This window comes from Pogonomyrmex barbatus, unplaced genomic scaffold (genome assembly GCF_055798465.1).
Source record: "Pogonomyrmex barbatus isolate J1 unplaced genomic scaffold, ASM5579846v1 scaffold30, whole genome shotgun sequence".
Lineage (NCBI taxonomy): Eukaryota > Metazoa > Arthropoda > Insecta > Hymenoptera > Formicidae > Pogonomyrmex > Pogonomyrmex barbatus.
In genome coordinates, this window is record NW_028297128.1 from 146,635 (window position 1) to 167,384 (window position 20,750).

Consider the following 20,750-nt stretch of genomic DNA (forward strand, 5'->3'; position numbering starts at 1 on the left):
CCCGTCGAAACCGTCATCATACCTTATGTACTTTGACGTAAATAATCTGTACGGATGGGCGATGTGTCAACCGCTGCCCTATGCCGAATTTCGATGGATGGAAGACGTTGAGAACTTTGACGCGAGCGCGATCGCTCCGGATTCGTCTACGGGTTATATTCTCGAGGTCGATCTCGAGTATCCGCATCATTTACACGATCGACACACTGACCTACCTTTCTGTCCGGCGCGCGATAAACCACCCGGCACGCGGCAGGATAAACTTCTCGCGACGTTATACGATAAGAAGCGGTATGTCATCCATTATCGCAACCTGCAGCAATGTACGCGCCATGGTCTTCGTATCGCAAAGATACATCGCGTACTACAATTTGCTCAATCCGCCTGGCTCCGCGATTACATCGAACTCAATACACACTTTAGAACGTACGCGAAAAACGATTTTGAGAAAAATTTGTACAAATTAATGAACAACGCGGTATTCGATAAAACAATGGAAAATGTGCGCAATCACGTCGACGTTAAACTTTTGACCAAATGGGACGGACGGTATGGCGCGGAGGCAATGATCGCGAAACCAAATTTCCACAGCCGCAGTGTCTTTGCGGAAAACTTAATCGCCGTCGAACTGCGTAAACTCGAGGTAAAATTCAACAAGCCGATTTACGTGGGTATGTGTATACTCGACATATCGAAAATCTGCTTGTACGAATTTCACCACGAATACATGTCACCGCTGTATCACGAGAAATGTAAGATCATATACACCGACACGGACAGTCTCGTATACCACATCGAGTGCGATGATGTGTACGAGACGATGAAACGCGATATCGCTAGATTCGATACGAGCGATTATCCGACGGACAACGCGTACGGGATGCCTCTCGCGAATAAAAAAGTACCCGGTCTAATGAAGGATGAGAATAACGGTGCGATAATGACGGAATTCGTCGGATTCAGAGCGAAGATGTACGCGGTGAGGGTGGACGGTAGAAAAGACATTAAAAAGGCGAAAGGTGTAAAGAATAACGTCGTAACGCGAACAATAACGTTCGACAATTATACGCGGTGCTTGAACGAAGAGATCGAAATGACTCGTCGCCAGTCTTGTATAAGATCCAAGCTACACCAAGTATACACGGTGTCCGAGTCGAAAATCGCTCTGAGTCCGTACGACGACAAACGATACATCGTACCGGATTCGACGGAGACGTTACCGTGGGGATTGGCGGATTCCGTTGTAATTATATATACATGTTTATACAATGTACATATATTTTTATATTTTTTATATAGTTTATATGTATGCATATATGCACGTATGTATGTACGTACCTATGTATCATATCTATGTATGTATGAACGTATGTATTTTTGTAGTTTTATACGATACTGTTTTATACGATACTGTTTTATATGTAGTATAGATATATGTATTTTTTTGTAGTATAGATGTATGTATTTTTTGTAGTTTTTATATGTAGTTTTTACAATAAAATTTAGTTGTTCAAATTTAGTTGTTCAAATTTATTTTATATATATTTTATAATAGCAACCGAGATCCTGCTTGCTGAGGAATTAGCTTTAATTCTCTCTTCGATTTATTTAATTTATACTCGGCTTAATACATATAGTTTTACATGTGTTCTCGTAAGTTACATACATGTATAGTTTAAAAAAATGTAATGGAAGAAAAAAATAATAAAAACTCTTTGTATACATGTATACAGTGTATATTTATTTTTTTAAATACATTATAAAAATAAAAAAATGAATTAAATCACACTGCTTTTGTTTATCCATGAGTTATGCGATCTATCGAATCCCAGCCACTTGACGTAAACCTTGTCTCCCTTCCTGCGTAATACTTTCTCCACGAGATACACGTCCGGATGAGTCGCGCGATGCAATTCGTGCTCGTAGAACGCGCCCGCGACCGATTTTCCGCGATAATCCTCGAGATAAGTTACGGGATTAGTACGTTGCACTTTAACGATCTTAAACACCTCGGTGGTCCAATTTGGCGTGTAACCTTTTTCGAAAAGTGTCTTGTACTTGCTCACGCGTACCGATTCGCCTACTTTGAATTTTGCTGGACCTGCGATCTTTATCGCGCTGTATACCGTATCCAAGAGTCTTTTGGCGATCGCGGGAGTTACGTCAACGGGTCGCATGCCGATAGTGCGATGCTTGCGCGCGTTGTAATCTGACACGAGACGCGGTAGCGCGTCGACCCACTTGTAAGTGCCGTTGAGCGTAAACATCTTCCACATGTCGTTCTTAAGCGTGCGATTGAATCGCTCGACGATCGATGCCTTCAACACCGTATACATGGAATAATGATTAACGTTGTGTTTTTTCAAGAGTTGTTGCACATTGGCATTGTAAAATTCCTTTCCCATATCCGTTTGCAAGTTTCTCGGGCATCTTCCGCTCTCTCGAATTATCTTAGCGATAGCGTTAGCCGTCTCGCTTCCGACCTTGCTCTTGAGCGGTACGGCCCAGGCGTACTTGCTCAACGCATCGATGACGGTGAGTATGTAGTGATGACCTCTGTTGAAACTCGAGTACGGACGCATCTCGACGATGTCAGCCTGCCACAGATCGTCGTATCCCCGAATTATGACACGTCTTCGTGGAAAATTTCTCCTCGCCGGAGCGTGCAATTCCTCAACGAGTCGTCGCCTCTCGGAGCTAATATTTTTTTCACGTCCATCGGATCGCATGTTTCAACGATGTTTAATAGTAAAGATAAGATATACAATTTAAAAATTGTTTTTTTCCTCACTGACGTTAATCGACTGGCTCGTTTCATCGATACGCGATTAATTTATAATAATGCCGGCTTCGCGAAGTTCCTCGATGATCGACAGCATCTCGTTGTCGTGAGCGTTGTTACCAGCTCGGTGCGAAGCGTCGAGCAATCGGAGTCGATCCACCAGTTCGTTGGGATCGTCCCAATGCACGTAATCGATCTTGTTGTCGTTTAACTTCATGGCGGTTGGTATATTGCTCACGCCTGCACCCTTTTTACGCCCGCTACTTCCATACGTAGATACGAGCGGAGCGATGATGTTAATATACTTGGATCCTCTATTGCCCTTGATGGGATTATGGGCGCTGTGACCACGTCTATGAGCATTTGTTGTTAACAATATACTTTTATACGTTTGTTTGTCATCCTCGGTAAAAACCACGTCATCGGGAAGTCTCTTGAAGATCAATTCGTACAATCCTGGTGTACCATTGTATCTCACATTGTCTATGATTATGGAGTCATTTTTGTCAACGTCAAATTTCTTGTCACCAAGCATCGCACCACTGTCTTTATCGAAATAAACACCGTATACGCGATCAAATGTATCGTTTTTTCCATTATCATCGAGAAGAGGGCTTACGTACTTTTGCCCTAATGGTCCTAGCTGATTATGCAACGCTTCTCGACCTTGTTGCATTTGCAGACTCTGTTTGATGGTTGTTTCGAATGACGGTTCACTGGCGTCTTTTGTTTCGAAAACATCTTCCTTTTGCAGGAACAGCGGTGGTTCTTTCCGTGGTTCTTTCGATGGTTGTATCGGTGTAGACTCGAACACGAGTGAATCTGACGCGGCTTTCAATTCTTTCGTTGTACGTTGTTTTTTAGACTGCGGCGTTAATTTCAACCATCCAACATCCGTCCAATATGAATCCTTGTCAGTAGTAGTAGTAATATCGTTATCGTTGTCGTCATCGCTGTCTTCACGTTTTTGTTTTTTCTTAATACCGAGATCCTTTGCTTCTCTTTCAATCGATTGAGATTCCTCGGTTTTTTCAACAATCTGTTTTAGAGGTTCGACGATGGGCTTGAAGCGTTTCTCCAACGCTGTATCTTCAGCTATTTTACCAATTTTTAAAGCGCGATATTTTTTGCGAATCGAATCGCTCGTTTTCGCAATCTGTTTCGCTATTTTCTCGCGATCTTTGGTGTTATCCATGTTGCCTGCTCCACGTATCGACATCGATTAACCACGTTACGGTACCGCGAACGTATTAAATTCCTTTCTGTATCGCCCATTGATAAGCGGACTGTCCTTATCTATCACTAGAAATCCATACTCGCGCTGCCAACAATCGCGGCATAACGCACAGAATTCATCGTATGACATGTCGGTATTCACGTGATCGTTGTAAACATGTTTCAAGTTGGTACCATCCTGTTTGAACAGAATCAGCAGGTTCGCATTGTCGCGTATCAAATGTTTAGGTATCCTCGCGTACGTCTGACAGAGATAGAAGCAATCGACGTTCGAGTGGCGGCCCATCGAAAAGTATTCTCTCACAGCATCTTGCTTATCGCACGCAACGTCGTCGAAGACGAAGATCGAATTGGGACGTGCCTCGCTCGGTGGAATGACGTCACTGTTGTTGGAGAACGTAAAGTAGCCGATTTCTTCTATCGATGTTAGTACATTTTCCAAGTATCGATATTTCGGTTGTTGCAGTGATTTTGAGTATACGTACACGTTCTCGAAACGTACACCGTGCGGACTCTCGAGCAAGCTTATGAGAACGTTGGTTTTATCACAATTCGATGGCTCGCAAATGATGGCGCGTATAGTACTCGGTAACATTTCACCGTGCTTGCGCTCCGTCGCGATGTCTCCCATCATTCGCGCTCTCTCGTCACAGTTCGCGACGCGTATCGTCAGCGGCTGCCGTACAAATTTCATGTTCGCACTGCGTTATCTAGGCTTCGATCGAACGCCTATAGGCGCGCGAAACCACGAATCGCTCAGTAGCAAAAATGTATCTCGCGCTGTCGCATCCCTCCGATATTCGGGATTTGAGCGCTGAGTAGTTGCAATATATACCGAAGGTCGTACTGTTACGCGTGTGCGGTAATTATATCGATCACGTGTGGGACAAGCTTCCGGAGTATATAAAAGCGGATTTGGAGGTTCAAACCTATCGTCGCTGCGTCGAGCATTATAATCAATCGTGGGATCGAGATCATATAGACGGTCCTGCACCGAAGATAAAGGATTGTGGCCTATGCCAGCAACAGCGTCAAACGAAGGCTACATTGGAGGTCTGCTCAATCGAGCGATAAACGCGCTTCCTTTCGAACTACATATCCCCGGCTATCAGTTTTGCGGTCCGGGTATTCGGCTGAAAAAGCGATTTGCCAGAGGTGAAACGGGCATAAATCCACTGAACGCGGCGTGCCGTGAACACGACATTGCGTATTCTCAGAGCAACGATCTCACCGACAGACACGCGGCGGACAAGGTACTCGCCGATAAAGCCTTAGGACGCGTCATCGCGAGAGATTCGGCTCTGAGCGAGAAAGCTGCAGCTGCAGCCGTTTGGACAGCGATGAAAGCCAAAACCAAGATCGGCATGGGTATGAAGACGAAGAAAAAAACCGGCAAAAAAAAGAAACGAATACTTCCAACGGCGAAACGAGGTGGTGTGTTACCGATTTTGCCAATTTTGGGCGCTCTCGGGTCCTTAATCGGCGGAGCGGCCAGCGTGGCGAAAGCGATAAACGACAGGAAAGTCGCGCAACGTCGCGCGATGGAAACGCACGGACAGGGACTGTATCTCGCTCCGTACAAATACGGACGAGGACTGTATCTCGCCCCGTACAAAAGCGGACGAGGCGTAACAGCGAAAAAAGAAAAAAAGAAAAAAAACGCCAAAGAGACGATAAAAATACCTACGGGTGTAACCACCAATGTACAATTGGACCAGCTGGCGAAGCGTATGCGCGTACCGTACTTTAGAGGTGTTTTCATGCGTGACGCATTACCGATTAGCGGCGCGCGTCGAAATGAAAACGGTATCGTAAATCTGGACGACACGACGGGCCCCGGTACTCATTGGGTAGCGTACGCAAAGAGAAACAATCGCGTTGTGTACTTTGACAGTTTTGGTAATCTTCGACCGCCCAAGGAACTGATACGGTATTTCGGAGACGATGCTACGATAGAGTACAATCGAACGTCCTATCAGACGTACGATCAGAGTGTCTGCGGACAGCTGTGCTTGTGGTTTCTTCTCCAAAACTGTCGACGCGCGTGAATTTATAAAATCCGACAAAATGTCGCGGCGTCTCAGTATTCGTCGAACGCTTTTTCCATCATGTCGCTGACGCTTACGCTGAGCGGGAAGAGCAGCGTTCTCGCGACAAATTACTCTCCAGCCATAGATTTGAGCGACGATGACTACGAGCTTGGTCTAACAATTTTGGAGACTTATCACACGATACCGAATGTAAACGCTTCGAACAATACATTTTATTTTGGCAAAGACGATGCAGAAATTACGATTCCCGAGGGGTCGTATGAACTGCATGCCATAAATGAATTTTTGAAACGTGAGATTTTACGAAAACGTCCGCGACGCGACGCGCCCGAGGGTAACGCTGGTGACACCGCGCGCGGCGATGACGAGATTGGAGAATACCCGATAGTGCTCCGCGCAAATTACAACACGATGAGGTGTGAAATTAAATGCGCCTACAGAATAAACTTTAACAAGCCTCGTAACATTGGATCGCTGCTGGGTTTCTCGAGGCGTATACTGCAACCGCGAAGGTGGCACGAATCGGACGTGTCGATCAACATAATGAACGTAAACATTATCCGTGTAGAGTGCAACGTGACCGCGGGCGCATACAGCAACGACAAAAGTGTGCACACGATACACGAATTTTTACCGAGCGTGCCGCCAGGATATAAGATATCGGAAAGGCCGATGCAGATCATTTACCTGCCAGTCATCATACGGAGCATTACGGAGCTAACGATACGCATTGTTGACCAGAACGGACGATTGCTCGATTTCAGAGGAGAAGAGATCACCGTCAGATTGCACGTACGACGGCGACAGCGATAACGCGAGCGTGACATTTGAGATGCTCGTGTTGAACGAAGCGAAGCATACACAGAGAGATAACGCATCTTGTTTTACAAAGAAAACATCGATCGACAATATTCGCTCATTCGGCTGCGTCAAGAAAAGGAAGAAACTTAACGCGTCGAACGTTAAATTTTTACAAGCTTTAGGATTCGCGGTGCGCAACTTGTGAAATGACTGATATCCTAAACATCGAAGACGAGCCAATCTTCGACGATCGCATCGTCAAGATTGAGACTCATGCGTACAACCCGTTCGCCAATACGACGTTCGGGTACAGCGATGAGATAAGAATACCTATACAGCAACAGGATCTGTTGCTGTATAGGTATGTCACACATTGCCGTACGAAAGCTTTCTATATATCGAGGGAAAACTAACGAAGAACAGAGTTGTCGAGGGATCTGATGTGGTGCTGGGAAATAATTTTGTCGCGTTCCTGTTCGATGAGATTCGATACGAGCTTGATGGTGTGGAGATTGATCGTAACAGAAACGTGGGCGTAACCAGCACACTCAAACATTACGTAACGACATCATCCGACAGAAGCGTGATTCTGAGGAATGCCGGTTGGGATGCGCATACCAGCGCGGATGGATATTTTAACTTTTGCGTACCTCTCTACGCACTGTTGGGATTTTGCGAGGATTACAGACGCGTGATAATCAACGCTCGTCATGAATTGATCTTGATACGATCTCGTAACGACAACAATTGCCTGATGGGAAATTCGGCGTTGGATCCCGTGATCGACTTATTCAAGATACAATGGCGAATGCCGCACGTGTTATTGAGCGAGATAAAAAAACTATCGATGCTGCGCACTTTGGAGAGCGGACGATACTTGAGCATGGCTTTTCGCTCGTGGGATCTGTACGAGTTTCCGCTGTTACAGCGTACAACCAAGCATTCGTGGGCCATCAAGACCGCTACTCAGCTCGAGAAACCGCGATACGTCATCTTTGCTCTGCAAACAGGTCGCAAAAATGTCATGGCTGAGGACACGAGCCGATTCGACGATGCAATTTAACCAACGTGAAACTCTATCTGAACTCGGAATGTTATCCGTACGACGATATGCATCTTGATTTCGACAAAAACAGATGGTCCGTGTTGTATGAAACGTACGCGCGTTTCTGCAAGGATTACTACGGATACGAGTATCTCGAGCCGAGTCTCACCGTCACGTCTTTTCTACATAACGGTCCATTCGTAATCATCGATTGTTCTCGACAAAACGAATCGGTCAAGAGCGCAACCGTGGACGTGAGATTGGAATTTGAGACTAAGGAGAACGTACCGATGAATACCACCGCGTACTGTCTCATTATACACGATCGCGTGGTTCACTACAATCCGTTGACCAATGTTGTACGCAAGATCACCTAAGAGCATCGCTGGCACATGAGAGAGAGACAATAAAATCTACGATACATCGAAATCGACCGCAGTCTCGAAAAAGTGCTCGTCATGTTCGTGCCAACGTTCGTAGACCTGCAAGGTTGGAGGACAGTTTGTTGTAAAGGAGTTTGCCGCTCTCAGAAAATGGACCGTTCTCTCTCACTATATTTTCGCAAGCCCTATACCATGGCATTTCCTCGCAAGTGCCGACAAGTCTCGCGCACGTTGGGTGATACGTCATCACCATAGACTACGATGGGACGACGGAACGATTCCATACAGCAAAGCTAAGAGTTTGATTACAAAGGCTGTGCATGGAACGGAAGAAGACGACGCCGACGACGACGACGACGACGATGACAGCGATGCTGTCGTATATGTCAAGGGACACGAAAAACGACAATGGCTGTGGAATTTGCTTCTGGACGATGAGCGCGTGTACATCGAGACTCTGGATGCTGATTACGAAAACGTAGATTCTCTAAACAATCTGGACGCTGATAATACTATGCGATGCGGATATCACTATACTAATTGCGCATTACAAAATGTATTCAAATTATTTAATTGGTGGTCAGATAACCATGAATAAAATGAATATGATATACGAATTACGTTTTTTATTTTTTTTCCATGCGTTGATAATTCTAACGATCGACGTACCGCTTCTTATCATATAACGCCGAGAAGTTTATTTTGTCGGGATGACTCGCGCGCGTCGAGCAGGAATGTAGGGGTGTTGGGCATGGACATGAAAAAAATTGAATCACGATTTAAAAAAGTGAAAAATTTTTTTAATATTTATTTAATGCAAAAGAATAATTCATACACTTTTATTTATTGTTTATACTATAATATTTATTGTATATATTATATATATTATATACTATAATATTTATTGTATATATTGTATTGTATTGTATATATATATTTGTGGATCTTTATTATTTATGTAACTATTCAATTATGTAATTATTCAAAAATAATAAATGAGAATATCCTATAGACACTGTTCACCACACTTCTTCATCCTCTTCATATGGACGTAACCCAAAGAGTCTCTGCAGATCAAATACGTCCTCGCGAGTAATTTCTTCCCATAGAAAATGTAAATATTCCTTGTGTTGGCGACGCTGATATCGTATCCATCGCCGATGATTGATATTCATAAAGCCATTAATCTTGATATCATATATGCATAAGTACTGCAAAAAATAATAAAAAATCTCAATTTCACACAATTCATTACATATCAAATAAAGGAAAAAAGACAAAAGAGAGAAAAAGAAAAAAAGGAGAAAAAGTTACGTATTCCATTCGGGTGGCGTATTTGAATTTTTATTAGATTCCGTACTTGCACAGTTTCCACGACTGAAATACCATCGAGATATAATGTCTGTCAAATTACAAAAATATTGAGTTTAATATTTTTTACAATATTGAGTTTAATAATATTTTTAAACATTAGAAAGATACATGTGAATAAATATACTTACTGCTTCAGTTGGATAAGTAATTTTTAACACATCTCTAATATACGCCAAATAATCGAATTCCTGTGATGTCTTTTTGTCATTTGCCATTTCTTCTCGTTAGACACTACGCGATACTTTTGCGTTTTTTGTATGCACGCTTTTCTCTCTCTCTCACATTAGACTTCCATCTACTGTGATCCTGCACACCGCATGGACCCATTATATATCATCGACAATTTCTTTGTCCCTTGTCGGAGCATCATCATAGGTCTCCCCGATTTGTTTATAGTAACCGGAGTATCGGCGCTTCTCTTGACACGCCGCGTTCAGTCTCATGAGTCTTGTGGAGGCATTGAAACGTGGCCTCCATAATAATTTTTGTGCGCAAAGAAGCACTAGTGCGTGAAAAAAAACAATTGTTTTTTGCGTGAAGAACTTTGAGTGCAACGCAATGGAATTACCACGCGTCATTCTCCGCGCAAGATTCAACGGAGTAGAGTACCGTGGTACCTTTATAGTATTTGTGGAGGAACAACGCATTTATTATATTGATAATAACCCTCTCATTGGTGCCACGCAATTGCCATGGCTAATGCCTTTATACGAACATATTCGTGCATTGGCTTTGGCACAAGAAGAGGAGGAAGAGGAGGAAAAGGAGGAAGAGGAGGAAGAGGAGGAAGAGGAGGAAGAGGAGGAAGAGGAGGAAGAGGAGGAAGAGGAGGAGAATAATTATTTAGAAGTCCTCCCCGCGGGTTAATCTCGCGATATGTGAATAAAGTCTCCCTCCTGCGAATAATCCGGAGGGAATAAAATTATTTCATGGATTATTAACATTTTTCTTTTTTGTGTGTATTTTGTTACAGTGACCGAGTGCTTTTTTTCTTGGATTTGTTAAACATTTTTTGTGTGTTTTTTTGTTACGACATTTTTTTCTTGGACATTTCTTTTTTGTACTTTTTAAGTACTTTCGTACTGACTTTTGTACTGACTTTCGTACTGACTTTTGTACTTTTTTTTAAGTGACTTTCTACCTGGTGAGTCTTTTTTAATTTTTTTCTTTTTTTTATTTTTTACCGGCGGCGGCGGCGGCAGCGGCGGCGACCCCCCTCCCCCCCCCCTCTGACGTCATGCCCACGCGTCCAATTCGTTATTTATCTTTTGGTAATTATTTATCACGGTGCTCTGAAGGCATCAATCGTCGACGCTGTTTACATTCAATGGGTCGCCCAACACGCGCCGTCCTCCCTCCCCCCTCCCCGGAGCTCCTCGGTTGCGCACAGTTCCCCCCGCACACCCGCACCCCCCTCAACGCTTCTGAGTTAGAACCCGCCTAGTATACCTACTAAAACGCTCTCGAGGAATTTCAGCAAATTACGCGGCTGACCTTGCGATTAACCAGACGTCGAGTAATTATTTGACCGTGAGCGGATCAGTGAAACGGAGAAATTGGTTAGCCGGCGCGATAAAATGCCGTTGGGAGCGAGATTCGTCTCGTCAAGGTAATATCGTTCGCAGATGTTTTCTATGGTGTTACCTAATTCCCTGAGTACTTCCAGAGATACGATAAAAACCTCGGTGCATTCAGGGCAAAGCTCGATGTCGCGGACTATTACGAGACTGGTACGGCAGCTATCACAATGATCCCGGGCGGAAGTGTACCCAAACTGGAACGCGTGGGCCAGTTCCAGACGTAAGCGTCCCTTCTGGTATTTCTTCCTTGCATCGAAAGCATAGATATTCGGCACTGTTAGGGAACGATTCGGCGATAGCGTCGTCTACGCGTCGATATCCAAATGTGGTAAGGCAACGCACTGTACTCATATGATATTTGTATACGGCGCCTGGGTGAGTGCGTGAGTCTCTTGGCTCGAGAAAACCAGGCGGGCACATTACGTCAAATAACAGGTGTTAATATTACGCGGCGAATATTCAACGTTAAATGATATTTCGAAACTAGAATATTTCTATACGTAACGATAAAGCGGCTCAAAACCCTGCATGCCTTAGGGGAAAATAGCAAGGGAGGCAAAAAAAAGGGGGTCGATCGTAAAACCTTTCCGGTCGAGTGATGCAACTATGCGGCGGTCGCTCGACGCGAACAAAGCGAATGATGTAATCCGAAAGAATCCTGAGCGCGACGAGTATACTTATATTCGTTTACATCTAATTTCCTTATACTCTATATTTCACTGGTGTAAACGTATGCCCGGTGGGAAAACGCGAAAGCAACCGGAAATAAAACTCAATGCATAATTCTCACTTACCTTTTGGTGTTTGCTCTACGCAGATACTCTTCGAGAGAGATATGTGGTCGAAAATTGCTTCCTTGGTAAGCTGCTACGAGCACGGATGGGGCTGGCAAGGCGCTCCAGAGGCGATCATGCACGAGGAGTTCATACTCGCCGTCGTAAGTCACTCCTTCGCCGATGATTGCATTGTGGTCGTAAATCGCGGCCACGTGGAGGTCGTATTCGAGTCGCCGAAGTGCGTTGTTACGACCCGCGCGATTTTTCCGTGCCTTAGGCATTCGACAGAGGCTTTAGGCGTATATTATATTTAATTAAAAGGTTAGGGATTACATTCGGCTGCGAGCCAATTACGCATTGGTTCGGCGTCGCGTTGGAATGCATGAGCTATCGCGTGTTCGAAGTCCGATGTTTCCTTTGTGATAAGTGCGGATGACGCACAACACCTTGCCCCCGGAAACGATCGGAATTCTTGCTTTAGCTGCTAATTATTCAATAAAAGAAGACTTGAGTTATTATGAACGCCCGTTGCCTCTTTAACCTCGCGAACACATCCGTTATTAACGGAATCTCGGAGACGAGGGATGAGATAATGAAGGACACGTGGCGTTAAATAAAAAACAATATATTTAGATATTCACTGAATTTACTTACACTCACGAACAAGATGGTACGGAATACTAATACTATATATATATTAAACTAGAATTTGAAATATTAATAGCTAGGATTTGAACTAAATCTAGAGATTGAAACACGCTTAGACTTGAACGAGACAAGGATTTAGGAACGACGCTCGCGCGGTGTTCACTGATCGACGACGCGCACAAGAGTGAACGAGTATGGCTGCGCGTTGTAACGCGTGCCTGCGGCGGCGCTGTTGCGTAACATGGCGGTAGCGTGGGTACGCCAACGCTCGTGGCGTTCGCGGCGGTCATAGACTATAGAGCTAGGCTAGATGTACATATCTATAGTGGTCGTTGATCGGCCAATCAGCGCGCGGCTGACTGGAGATGATGCGCGCAACAGCAACGCGAGCCTTATTATAGTAATAATTTTACAATTAATTAGATTTATTGTTAGCATGATTTGTTATTGTTATTTATTATTTTATTTATTATTATTATTTAATTTTATTACTTATTTTAGGAAAAATGCTTACTATTGTCGGTCATTTAATAATTTGCAACCTATGAGATTGCTTATAATATAATACTTATATTTATTATGGTGTATATTTACTGGCGGTAAGGCGCATCACGTGGTACGTCGACGGCAGGAGAGCCGGTTGTTGCCAACTTCGGCGGCTAGAATAATGGCGCTTCTGCGCAGGTGGGATGAAAAGAAGAAGGAAAAATTTTACCCGTTGGCTCTCCCGACGTCACACATGTATATATTTGATTATACTTTATAGGAATAAAATGAAAATAGTAATTTACATGCACACAATTTAGCAGATGAAGATAGCAGTAACGACGAAACTACTACATCATTGATATTTAGAAAGTTACAACGACTGTTAAAAGATATTTTGACGAAGACAGCACAAGATCGTGCAGTTTTGAAATCATATAAAAAGCAAAAAATATTAAATATTAACGAGATGATTCTCGGTATTAGATACGATGTAGACAGGTAATGAGAATCAGTGCTGTTTACGGTGCGCAATTTATAATACATTCTTTATTACAATTTAAAATACATAACATAAAATGCATAACATACGTACTCTAGTTTGAGTCATCTTCATATCATTCTGTATACAAAAAATAAAGATAGAACCGGGTTCATCCGACATGCTCACTAACGTTAATCAACTCAAGAACAATTGAGTGATCTAATCAGATTAAGGTTGCCCAAATATGGAGCCAAATTACTAACATCAAGGTTGAAAGGAAAGAATCTGTTGTCCAAAGGAACGACAGTTTCAATTTATCGGAAGAGAGATGAATCATTCAGAAAATACTTCACTCAAGACGAAGATCTGGTCTATTGTAATGATGTTACAGGACTGATAAATGTAATGATGTTACAGGACTGATAAATGAATTGAAAAAAATGTATACAAAGCTAAAGCGTGGAGATTGTTTATAGATTCCTCCAAGCGAAGCCTGAAAGCCGTGTTGTTACATAATTTTAATAAATATGCGTCACTACCCATAGCATATTCAGTAACACTAAAGAAGAATACAAGAATATAGAGATAGAGAGTTTTAAATAAAATAAAATACTCGGATACAACTGGCGGATACAACTCGGATACAATTTTGGGGTGATCTCAAAATTCTTTCTATTTTGGGTCAACAGTCAGCTTTCACGAAGTTTCCATGCTTTTTATGCTTATGGGATAACAGAGACCGTGAAAATCATTACATCAAAGTGCATTGGCCTGCGACAAAATCCATGGAACCCGGTTCAAAAAAGTATCATCAACAATCCTTTGGTAGAGCCATCCAAGATTTTTCTTCCTCCTCTCCACATTAAACTTGGTTTGATGAAACAATTTGTCAAAGCACTGAATAAGGATGGTTCATATTATGCATACTTGGCAAAAAAATTTCCAGCAATAACTGATGCGAAATTGAAAGAAGGAATCTTCGATAGTGCAATCCGTACAATATTAAGAGATGGAGCATTCATTGTTACAATGAATGTTAAAGAAAAGGCTGCGTGACTTAGTTTTAAGAAAGTGATTGAAAACTTTTTAGGTAATCACAAGGATGAAGTGGATGCATTATAGCGTTGCGTTGAAGTGTGTGAAACAATGATTTCTGACTTCCAGGACAAGATGAAACGCATGATAACTGGAGATGAGACTTGGATCTATGCGTATGACCCGGAAACAACCGACCAATCGAGCGAATATCGTACAAAAGGTGAGGCAAGATCAAAAAGATCGCGCCAAAGTCGCTCAAAAATCAAGGTTTTGTTAACAGTTTTCTTCGATTATCGTGGTGTGGTGCATTATGAATTCCTTCCGCCGGGCCAAACTGTCAACAAGGAATATTATTTGAGTGTTATGTGTTTGCGTGAAGCTATTCGCTTCAAGAGGCCAGATTTATGGGCAGACAACTCATGGTTTTTGCACCACGATAATGCGCCATCTCACACTGCATTGGTTCTTCGTGACCATTTCGCCAAAAACTCGATCCATATCGTTCCACAACCACCGTATTCGCCTGATTTAGCACCGTGTGACTTCTGACTATTCAGTAAACTCAAAAGACCGCTCCGGGGACACCGTTTTGAATCGATTGAGGAGATACAAGCCCAAACGAAGAATGTATTGAAGGTCATTCCGGAAGAAAAGTTTTCAGAGTGTTTCGAGGATTGGAAAAAGCGTTGGCATAAGTATATTGCATCGGGAGGGGATTATTTTGAAGGCGACGAATTTGATTTTGAAGAATAAATAAAGATTTTTCACTCTATAACAAAAATCTCTTATATATTTGATCACAGCAGTACATTCCATTTGTGGCTTATTCGAAGAATTTAATGCAAATTATCCGTGTCGCATGTTTAAGACAAAAGTGAAATGACCACAACTGTTCTCGATTATAAAAAAACAATGAAAACAATTATGAACAATAGAAAATTACTTTGATGATATTAATATATAGACTTTGGCAATTATTGGTATTAAAAAACAATGTGTGTGGGATAAAATTCCTAGTTTTTCTTTTATTTTCTTTTATTTTGTTTCGACATTATGCATGACTTGTTGGAAGGAGTATGTTCGTATGATTTAGCTCATATAATATATAATTTAGTTTATGTTAAAAATACTTGTCTCTTGAAACTTTGAATAACTGAATATTTTATTTTAATTATGATCCAACAGAATCGGGTAATGCTGTGTCACGTATAAATAAATAACATTTGCTTACAAGGGGAACACCAGATGACTGATCGGGGTATTTTGATGCGCTTTATATAGGCTATTCTTGAGCGAAAAAAAAACGACACGTGTCCGGTCATTCTTGCCAATCGTAGTTTCGAAAATTATAGTTTCGAAGAAATTGGTTTTTAAAAAATGAGTCTAGTCGGCCGATATACGGGCGGGAAGCTTTATATGTTTAATTATCGATATTGAGCAAGAGCAGCGGTAGCACAGGCAGTAAGGCATTGACTTTGTACAACATAGATCGCGTATTCAAATCTTGTCGCGTATATTTTTTTTTTTCTTATTAAAAATTTGTTCGTATTTGTAATTATTTATTATTTGTAATTATTTTGTTACTGTAGATGTTCAAAAAAATTATTTATTTAATTATATTTTATATCTGTATATTTTTTGTAAATAAAGTTTTTAGGTAGTTATTGTAATTTGAAAAATCTCTATAAAGAAATATTAATATCTTTATAAGTTTAATTTTAATTTAATGTTATTAATTATAATTACTTTCTAATTGTAATAAAATTTCATAAATTTACAAATAAATAATTAAATACTCCTGTATGAAATAATTACTATTACCATCATTGTCATCATCGTCGTTATTCATATGGACGCATAAATAAGAATGTAATAAAGACTGTTATAATTTCTGATGAAATTGATGATTAGGAATAATTTGTTCTTTATAATTATAATCCGTTTGTCCTTTATAATCATCGATACATTCGACATACGGTCATAACGGTGTTGATCATTGAAAGCACGAAGGTTTAAGAAGGCTCTCTACAGTTACTATTTATAGTGAAGTGCAAATTTATAGGTAAGTGCAAAGTTAATGTTATAAAACATTTTTAATATTTTTAAAAATCTTTAAATCAAAAATACCAAAATAAATATTCTATATCATATGTATGTAATTATTATATAAGAAAATGCTTTCTGTATAATCTAAATAATACTTTTGTTTGTAGAGTATAATATTTTTTTCATAAAAATCTTGAAACTTCTCTTTCTCTCTCTCCTCTCCTCTCTCTCTCTCTCTCTCTCTCTCTCTCTCTCTCTATCTCTGTCACATACTCAAGAAAAATATTCTATTCTTCTTGATTCTAAATGATTTTCCTCTGATATACGGTCTCAAGAAAATATTCTAAAATATAGAGGAATATCATAACTTTGAGATGTTGGATTTAAGATTGCAATCCTCTTAATATTAAAAAAATCTCCTCTTCTTGTAAATCTAATATTATTTTTATTTAAAGCATTTATAATGATATTTTAAAACAAATGTTTTCTACTTTCAATTTTAGTAAGCATTAATTTATATCTGATTATCATATGTAATTATGTAATTATCATATGTAATTATCATATGTAATTATCATATGTAATTATAAGAAAATCCTTTCTGTATAATCTAAATAATATTTTTGTTTGTAGAGTATAATATTTTTTTCATAAGAATCTTGAGACTTCTCTTTCTCTCTCTCTCTCTCTCTCTCTCTCTCTCTCTCTCTCTCTGTCACATATAAATTTGTATGTTTCCAAAACCATTTTTTTTAGTTACTTTGAAAACCACATAATCTTGATTAGAATATATTTTAAGAGTTACATAGTTTTTAAAGCGACATTAGACATTTTAAAAAAATTTTTTAATTTTTTAAAAATTATACATGATTTTCACATGCAGATATTGAATTAAATAAGTATAAATAGTTTTATACTTTTATAATAAAAAAAACAAGATTTATATACATTTAAATATATTTACATTTATATATATTTATATATATTTTTTAGTAACATCGGTGTAGACTGTCACTCAAGTTTACAAATCAAGTAATTTACAAATCAAGTTTATAATCTACAAATATTCCTTGTATTCCTCTTTCCTTGTACCTCTATATCAAAAAGTAAATTCTTTGAAATATTATTATTCTAGAGCTTTTTTTTTATTAAAAAACTCATATTTTTTTTTGATGAAATCTCTATATACAAATTAAATTGCTAAAAACTAGACCTATATACAAACACATACAATCCACACACACACACACACACACACACACACACACACACACACACACACACACACACACACACACACACACACACACACACACACACACACACACGCACACGCACGCGCGCGCGCGTACACACAAATACGCGTAATAACGTACAACAATAATTTATTGATTAACTTATGATTAATTTATTACATAAATTTTTTACTTCCAGGTAAACATGTTCCGAGTTTTTAAAACAAGATTTCTTTCACGCATCAGCTCAGATGTATATCAGCTCAAATGTTGGAAATCTGAAGATTCTAAAAAGGATTTATTAGAAAAAAAAGAAAAACTGAATGAAAATGAAACAGAAATGTGGGCCCTCTTCAGAGTGCGAGAGTGAATAATACTAATGGTCTGATATTGCAAAAACAACGTTTTAAGTCTGTTAAAGTCAATATTAATGTAAAAAAATTTATTGATGTTGAGAATTTCAAACTTCACAAGACTAAAGAAGGGGAAGAAAAGTGGGAAGAATTTAAAAAGGATATAAAAAATGAAAATCTAAAGACAAATACGTTAGATGAGGATGTGGAAAGTATTACGAACGAACGTAATCAGAAGGCTCATCCTGAAGAAGTAAATAAAGAAGAACTTAACTCTGATATAAATATTTGCGAAAAATGTAGAAAGGTGAAACTAATAGAAAGCATGAGAGGACTGGAAATCCATTGAGACCAACATATTTAAAAAGTATAAAAATATAACAAAAAAGAGATCAAAAAACTTACAAAAAACAAGAATAAAAGTAATAATTAACTTACAAGGGGAACACTAGGTGACTGATCGGGGTATTTTGATGCGCTTTATACAGGCTGTTCTTACCAATTGCCCATAATTTCGAAGAAATTGATTTTTAAAAAATGAATTTAGTCGATATACGGGCGGGACGCTTTATATGTTTAATCATCGCTATTGAGCAAGAGCAGCGGGCTAATGTAATAATTTGAAAAATCTCTATAAAGAAATATTAATATCTTTATAAGCTTAATTTTAATTTTATGTTTTATGTTTAATGTTATTAATTTGTCTTTAATTATTTATTTGTAAATTTATGAAATTTTATTACAATCAAACAGATGTCGCGAGCGCCGAGAACCCAATCACGCTCACCGCTGACAAAGCGGATTGCGGCAAGCGATACTTTATCCGACGAATTATTATTTTACTAAGCGATAGCGATTACCAACGCTACCGTGCTAATCGCGCAAATATTGTGTAATCGTTCCACGTGAAGCAACTGTTAACCGGGTTGCGGCCCTTACGCGGAAAACCGCCGCGCGACCCAGAAATATACCGCGAACGCTGACGAACATGTTGATGACACGGCAAGGACCGGCCGCCTGGAACAGGATAAAAACGGAAGACCGATACTAGGAGGGGACTCGTCGAGATCCGCCGTGTCGTCACGTCCGGTTCGAATTAAAAAGGACAATCTGTATCAAGTGTTAATAAAATTTATTGGTATTAAAACAAAGTGGTGAGTGCCTCTTTCCCGCCGACTCCTTGATCGATCCCCGAAACGACCCGCACAACACAAAAAGTAATTAAAATTAATGACATTAAATTAAAATTAAATTTTTAAAGATATTAATATTTCTTTATAGAGATTTTTCAAATTATTATAATAATTACCTAACAACCTTATTTACAAAAAATGTACAGATATAATTAAATAAATAATTTTTTTGAACATCTACAGTAACAAAATAATTACAAATACGAATACAAATTTTTATAAAAATTTTAATAAAAAAAAATATATACGCGATAGAATTTGAACACGCGATCTACGTCGTACAAAGCCAACGCCTTACCGCCTGTGCTACCACTGCTCTTGCTCAAGAGTGATGATTAAACATATAAAGCGTTTCACCCGTATATCAGCCGACTAGACTAATTTTTTAAAAATCAATTTCTTCGAAACTATGGGCCATTGGCAAGAACGGCTGGACGTATCATTTTTTTTTCGCTCAAGAACAGTCTATATAAAGTGCATCAAAATACCCCGATTAGTCAGCTGGTGTTCCCCTTGTTAGTGAAAAACTAAGATTCTCTGCCACTGAAATGTCATATTTCGTCATATATTTTGGGTTAATTATTGATGATTTAATTCCCAAAGAAGATGATTGTTGGCTTCTTTATATAAAACTCAAATCAATCGTGGATATTGTTACAGCTCCTTATATTAATATTAGATCGTTAAATTACTTTGTTACTTTGATATCAGAACATCATGAAATGTAAATCTTTCCCCAAATGACTCTAAAGGCTAATTTGAATAAATAAGGTTCCCAATATAAGAATCTGAGAATGAAGTATAATGGCAATAAGAGCCCAACACAGTATTAAGAGCGCATATAAGTGTATTATATTAGGTGTACAAAAAAGTTCTGAGCTTTTTTTTGTAAAATTCAATCTTTATTCAAAAACAAACAAAAAAATATTAATCAACGAAATATTCCCCGTTTGCATCAACGACCTTTTGCCATCTTTTGGGTAGCTTGCAAATTTCTTGACGATAGAAGCTCACCGGCTTCGAAGCGAAAAAGTCATCAATGCATTTTCGTATCTTTTCAAATCTCACGAAATGTGTATCAGCCAAATGATGCTGCAGCGACCGAAAGAGGTAGTAATCGGAAGGCGGAATGTCTGGGCTATACGCCGCGTGCGGGAGAAGTTCCTAGCCTAACGTAAAGATATGGTCCTGAGTCGCTTTCGCAACATGTAGTCGAGCATTGTTATGAAGCAAGATCAC

General features: G+C 39.7%; 1 long non-coding RNA gene across 1 annotated transcript; it reads right to left on the reverse strand.

The window, feature by feature from the left end:
- Positions 1–9,076: 9,076 nt before the first annotated feature.
- LOC148935888 (uncharacterized) lies at positions 9,077–10,722 on the reverse strand. Its single transcript, XR_016140020.1, has 2 exons — positions 9,801–10,722; positions 9,077–9,700 (listed from the first exon to the last, which is right to left on the reverse strand). It is a non-coding gene; the product is annotated as an uncharacterized LOC148935888 (long non-coding RNA).
- Positions 10,723–20,750: the final 10,028 nt, after the last annotated feature.